At 35.0% G+C, this 6822-nt stretch overlaps 1 pseudogene; it reads right to left on the bottom strand.

The window, feature by feature from the left end:
* Nucleotides 1-347: 347 nt before the first annotated feature.
* On the bottom strand, nt 348-3657 carry LOC111884326 (DNA mismatch repair protein MSH7-like; annotated as a pseudogene).
* Between the last annotated feature and the right edge of the window lie 3165 nt (nt 3658-6822).

Here is a 6822-nt window from a genome sequence, read left to right as displayed (position 1 = left end):
GTCTATAGACGACGCACATTTATGACATGCATTTACGACGCGCGTTTATGACAAGCATTGCGTATCATGGAAAGCCCTGTCATAAAGGAAGACGACACACATTTGCATGTTGTAACCTTACGACATGCATGTTTATGACACGTAATGCGTATCAAGGAAGCCCATGTCATAACGGAAGAAGACACGCATTTTTGCGTGTCATAATTTTAAGTGTTTTTAAAATAATATATTTTTGATAGATTTACTAATTTTCAAACTAAATAACACATTAAAAGTCTCATAATACAAAATAAAATACCATAAACAATAAAGATAACTCATTGCACTATTATATCCAATACAAATAATCATTCCAATAGTAAGTAAATGTGAAACATTGCTAGTATTTCAACAAGCTTTTTTATACTCGGTTTTGGCAGAAATGAAAATCTCAAAGCAAATGAAGCACTAGACATATCATCATCATGCAAATGAAAAAGAAAAACAAACAACACAAAACCGCATTTACAAGCTGGAGGCTTCTCCTTTGGATGCTTGGAGCTGTAATGATCAACAAGCTGCTTCTCATTTGCTAACTGCACCTGAAAAGTCAAAACCCCATTTACAAGAACATAGTTCTAAGAACAAAATCAATAGCTGCTAAACTCCTCCTCCACTTTACCTCTTATTTATACTAAACTAACAAGTAAAATAACTAAAAGACCCCTAGCCCAAGCCTTAACCTGTTTGACCTTATTTATCTGACCAATTGACTTCCCCTTAATTTTCATATCTAACTCATAATTCCTTTGCTAAATTGATAGCCTATAATGGATGAAGACTAAACTTAGTAACAAAAAAGTTAAGATGTTTTATTTTATTCTTAATATATTATAAAATTATATGAAAAGTGGTGTAAATGTAATCATAAAGCATACTCACAACATAAGCAATAGCGTATCCATCGAAAATGCTTGTTCCCCTTCCCAATTCGTCAAGAATCACAAGAGAGTCTTAAGATGCGTTTTGCAAAACTGACGCCTTTTCTGTACATTCAATAAGAAACGTACCTAGAGTGGAAGAAACATAATAGTTCAGGGGCTAAAATTAAAAATAATTTTTATTATTACTTTTATGTATTTTAGATAATAACTTACTTTCACCCGTCATTATACGATCAGTAGCACCCAAACACGTGAAAATAACATCAACAGCTGAAATAACACATGTTTCACATGGGACATAGCAACCTAACTGTAAAGAAAAAAGTAATTTACAACTTTAGTCCCCGTTCTATGACAAAAGTTACAAATTTAAGCTATTTACCTGAGCAAGGATAACTGTTAAACAGGTAGCGCAAAGGAGGGTTGAGTTCCCGCCCATATTTGGACTAGTCCACAGGAAAGTACGAGGATTCTAACAAAATTGGTTATCTCCAACACCCAAGTCATTAGGGACTGGTGTTCCTCCTGTTTCCCCAAGCACATACGGATACCATAATCCTTTCATATTAAGTGTGGCACCCGATGAGTTTGAGTGAGGAACTATAATGGGTAGACACATGGCTAGACAGGAGAAGTTTGACGTGGCAGTAAAAGATCTGAGAATGTCAATGGAGTTTAAAGCGAGAATAAGTTGAAACCACTCATTGGATTTCTCCATGAATAACTCGATCAAGATTGATAGGATTTTAGCATCTGAATCCTTGATCTCATGTGCTTGATTATTTGGGAAATACTTGTCGATAGCTGCTTCAAATTGGGTGAGAAATTTATCAATTCCATCATTTCCACTTAGACTCAAATACTTTCACCTACACCATCAAACACCAGATTGTAAGTAACTCACATATCCCTATTTCCTTAATATATGAAAAGAAAGAAAGACTTAATCGTTGCTTTAATATTTTGCTTCCAATCAGTGGCAATAAAAGCAAAGCAGATGAATGAAAGGTGGATTTAACTTGACCAAAAAACCATTCCAAATTTGGAAGCTTCCAGAGATATTGAGAAATAAGTGACATGATAGCTGGATGACCCATGAGTTATTCAACCACATTAAGCATGTGGTTTATTTCCTCTATGTCTTTGAGTGGATGACATAGCCATTTCCTCAAGAGTCATTTTCCAGAAAATGTTATGCAGTTATCAAGATACTTGAAAAGTGTTCCTGATGTTCCTCCATCTGCATTCTTACTGAAGATTTCAAGATTGGCCATTATTTGTCCATTCATTCTAAGGCATCCTCTGTAGACTTCAAAGGGTAGAATACTTCCATTCTTTAATGCATCACCCAACTGCTCAAAGTTCAATTTTGATAAGCTTGTACTCTACCTGTAAAACCAGTTTTCCAGCAGTATTGCTACTGACAATGAAAATGAGATGGGAAAGAACTGATATAACTATTATTTGTATATGGAATAGCTTGTAATAGACATGAGGTTGATAGTGATGGGTTTTGAGAAAAACATCATTCCTACGGTGTACATGCAAACCCTGATAGCTTTTGGATCTAGTTTTTCTAATGAACATGCAATTGAATATCCAAAGCTATAAACCCTAGATCTAGCATACAATTAATCATATTAACATAAGAATGGGGTTTAGATATTAAGTTTATTGTTATGTAGCAATAACAATCTCAAATCCTCCTTTGTAATGTCTTTAGAAAGCTTAGCGTCATAATTGTCACTCCATTAATGGCTCACAAACACCAAGAGCAAGAGGATGAAGAATGATAAAAGAGGAGGCACCCAAAAACGTGTAGAAACCCTAAGGAAACTCTTCACCACGTTTTTGGTGCTCTAGGGATCCTTAAATAGTGAGGCTATTAGGGTTATCTAACAAGGAAACCCTATTTTGACTGCTTAGGCCCTAAGAAACCCATGGACTTCCTCCTTAGAGGCCTTGGACGATTTCTAATGGGTTTCCCCATAGAATTCGTCCACTCCATCCTTTATGGAGTCCATTAGCCTAATACTTAACTAATTTCATTTAGCCACAAAATTAATTCTTAATTAATTATTGACTAATATTAATTAAACAATATGATTTCTCCTTTAATATATTATTCTCATAATATATTAATAAATAATAATTAATCCTCTCTCTCCATAATTCATCCTATCAATTTGCTTTGGTGAAGGCAACCCAAAAGGACCATGCACCATTAGGTCAAGTACATACCAAAATAGTTATGGACTTAGACACTCATCCAACAGATAGTTGAGTTAATAGTGATTTCCCTTTAAGGGTTTTCCAGCAACTAATCAAATTATCAATGCAGAAGGAGAATCATGTGTTGATATTATACAATTTTTTGGGCATTCTTGAACTTCCTTGCTATATTTGTCTAGTGTAAATAGTCTAGGTGCTAAATATATTGCAGTCCAGACTAACACCATTAGAGGAACCCTATAGTCTGCTATAAGACCACACATCCACCCTGTCCTTACCAAAAAATATAAAACATAATAAATAAGAAAGTAAATGCATGTCAAATAAAAAATAAATAAATTACATGACTTCCTCAATTACCTACACCATGTGGCCAAGCTCTAGCATATCTACTCTTCATGGAAGTCATGAGTGTACCAAATGCCAAAATAATTGCAAGAAACCCATTTGTATATAGCCATTGAGTAAGATTTTGAGGCCAAAACTGAAAGGCTTTGTCCATGTTTTGGAAGAACATTGAAAATGCTGACGTGAAAACATAAGGAAATTCATTCGAAAGGTAGATTTTTGAACATTAAATCACTAAAGCACATAGATAACACGCTTAAACTACCCCTAAAATCTATGATTTACTATGTAATAAGCTTTCATTGCAACAAAAACCTTTCCTTAAGCTTGAGATTTTCTATTTGTTGGTAAGTCTTCAAGCGTGAATCAATCAAATCCATTTCTTTTTGTTCCATCTCAGAGAGTTCATTGACTAACAAGTCACAATTACACATGATAATAATCACATAACAAATTAAAACTATAAAATTAAACTTGTACTACATTAAATTTAAGATTCAAACAAATATAGATCAATCAAGCAGGCACATGATTCACATAACTACGAAACTAACTAACTAAATCATTGAAAAACAAGAAGTATAAGAAGAACATATCAAATGATAAAGGCTTCATTACTAAGGCTTAAAAAGAGAATAAATTGACATTCAAGAGAAGTCGAGGTGTGAGGTGTAAGGTCATGGTGTCAATTATATGTTTAATGGCTAAGGATTTGATGCAATTCCACTTGCCAACTTCAAGGATTTGAAGGGAGATAATAACATCTTTGATTGCTATAGTTAGCTACAGGAGCTACACCGATTTCTTTCAAATTTGTATAAAGGCCACTCCCCTGCGCCAAATAAAGAAAGAAACTAAGTAAAATATATAATATATTTTCTATTTCAAGTAATACCAACAAGTTAAAATGTGTATATTATTATGGATCAACCCTTTTAAGTCAACTCATCAATTTTGAGTTATGAATATGAGTTCCAAAGGAAAATGAAGTTGATCCCGGATAACCACTGTCTCCTTTATAGGCTTTTCTTCTTTTTATTCACATAGTCAAGAAGATTAAATATCCCAAATGAAAATTTAATAACATTCTAGGTGCTCTATAAATGAAAATTTTAATTTCATCTTATCATGCAAAAAAAAATCCTCCAGGAAAAGGAAGATGATGCTTACTTGTCAATAGCAATCAATATTTTCTTACTATTTTTTTGAAAGAAAGTAGAAGCAGCAGATGAATAGAGATTAGTAATGAAAATGTAGACAAAAGTATTATATCTTAATGATAAATAGCTGAACCTGAAGAGAAATTTCATCCACAATAATTCTGGGTTGTTAACATCTTCAGCCCAATTAACATTGAAATGAGACCGTCTTTTCTTTGGCATCCTTTCACCACTGGACCACTCTTATTGATTCAATATTTAACAATTTGGGAGTTGTGAAATAAGGATGCGAGAAGGGAATAGGGTGAGATTTAGGGCTAACATACAAAAGCTAAGGACCGGAGAAAGCCAATTTAAGATTGAGAAGAAGGCAGACTTTAAAAAGATGCGCACGATTCATTGGTTTCTTCCACTACCTGGCGGTGTGTGATTTGTGGCGACGACATGATTGTCTTTCAACGGAAGTTTCAGAGTCCGATTGACACGACTGAGCCTCAGGATCGACTTCTCTCGATTTGAAAGAGCCATCATTCAAGTATGATTAAGCTTCGATGTGCCTCGATTACATTCACAACTCTACATGATTTGAGAGAAGAGGGCAAGTGAGGAAGGAAGGAAGGAAGGAGCGTCGAAAACTAGGGCAAGGCGATAGTTAATGTCGGCAAGGCCAGGGGAAGGAAGGAGCATCGATAATTAGGGAAGAGGGAAACAAAAGTAGAGGATAAAAAATAAGGAGGGGTTTACAATTTTTCACGATTTCATTTCCCCCCGCTATCAAAGGATGAACGCGCCTTCTATTAAATTTATAAATCGACATCTCTAGACGACGCGCATTTTATTGTAGGTGCCCTCCGTGTTTTTATTTTTTTGTTTAGACACTAATTTTAGGGCACGCAAAAATGCGTGTCCCAAATCCTTTAAATATTGGCAGAGATGACATTAGTTTTAGGGCACACACTTTTGCGTATCATAAATCACCACGTGTCGTGGTTGGCACGTCGTAAAAGGCTGTTTTTCTAGTAGTGTACATAATTGGGAGGAATGGAGGGTCTCTTGAGGATCTTAGTGGGTGCAAAGGTGTTTTGACTCTTAGTTGGTGAATTGACAATATGAGATACACTCTTTTTGGTGTTCTCAAGGAATCTAGAGCTTTGTCTCGACTTAACTTCCTTTTTGTGAGCAGTTTGGGCTTCTACCTTAGGATCAACAACATCTTTCCTATTAAACAAGGGTTTCTTTTAGGAATGAAGCAAAGATTTAGAGGTTTGTCTTACATAAGGATTGTTAAACACTGGCTTGATTGGAACTAGTTTTGTTTTGGAAATCACTTAGGGTTCAGAATCACATGAGATTGAAGAATTATTGACATCACTATCTAAAGATGCCAAAACACACTCAAAGAATTCGGGTACAGTTGTCTCTCGAAAGATTTCCTCAACAATCCAGTTGTTAGGTGTGCTGTGGTTTTGAATTTGAACGTCAAAGTTCGGAATACTAGAATGGGATTCTGGGGTCTGATTCAGGTCCAGGTTTATCAGAGGTGGAAGAGGCGTGGAATCGGGACACTTGACAACTATAGGCTTAAACTCAGGAATTAGTGATGCAAATTGGTCAAAAGTCTCAGGAAGGGGTGGCAAAGGGAGAAATAAGAGTGTCCAAATGTTTGATGTTCGGAATGTCTCCCATAAAAGTTAGGTTTTGTAACTCCTTCAAGGGATGAGCAATAGGTTTCAGAAACTCGCTTCCTAGACCAGGAGCTTTTAATCAAGGATGAAGAAAATTATGAGTCACCCGTTCATTTGCTTCAACAATGTATATGGAATTATGCAAAGCATCTATTTTGGCATTGAGACCTTTGTTGTTAGAAATTAAAACATTTCTTTCAGAATAGGTGATTTCACATTTTTATTTAAGAATGATACATTCTTCTTGTGACATTACAAGCTCTTGTTCTAAAGACTCTATTTTCAACTGCTTATCTTCAAAACATAATCTAAGACAACTTAATTCACTTTCCTTCTTCTCACTAGTTTCTATGGCTGACTCGTAGGCTTTGTAAATGATGTTCATATATGATTGGTTCTAGTTTAGATATGGTTCATAAAGAGATAAGTCAAAATTATTATTAGTAATCATAGATTTTACATGTTGAACGATGC

This window comes from Lactuca sativa, chromosome 3 (assembly GCF_002870075.4).
Source record: "Lactuca sativa cultivar Salinas chromosome 3, Lsat_Salinas_v11, whole genome shotgun sequence".
Lineage (NCBI taxonomy): Eukaryota > Viridiplantae > Streptophyta > Magnoliopsida > Asterales > Asteraceae > Lactuca > Lactuca sativa.
This window is presented reverse-complemented; position numbering and strand designations above follow the sequence as displayed.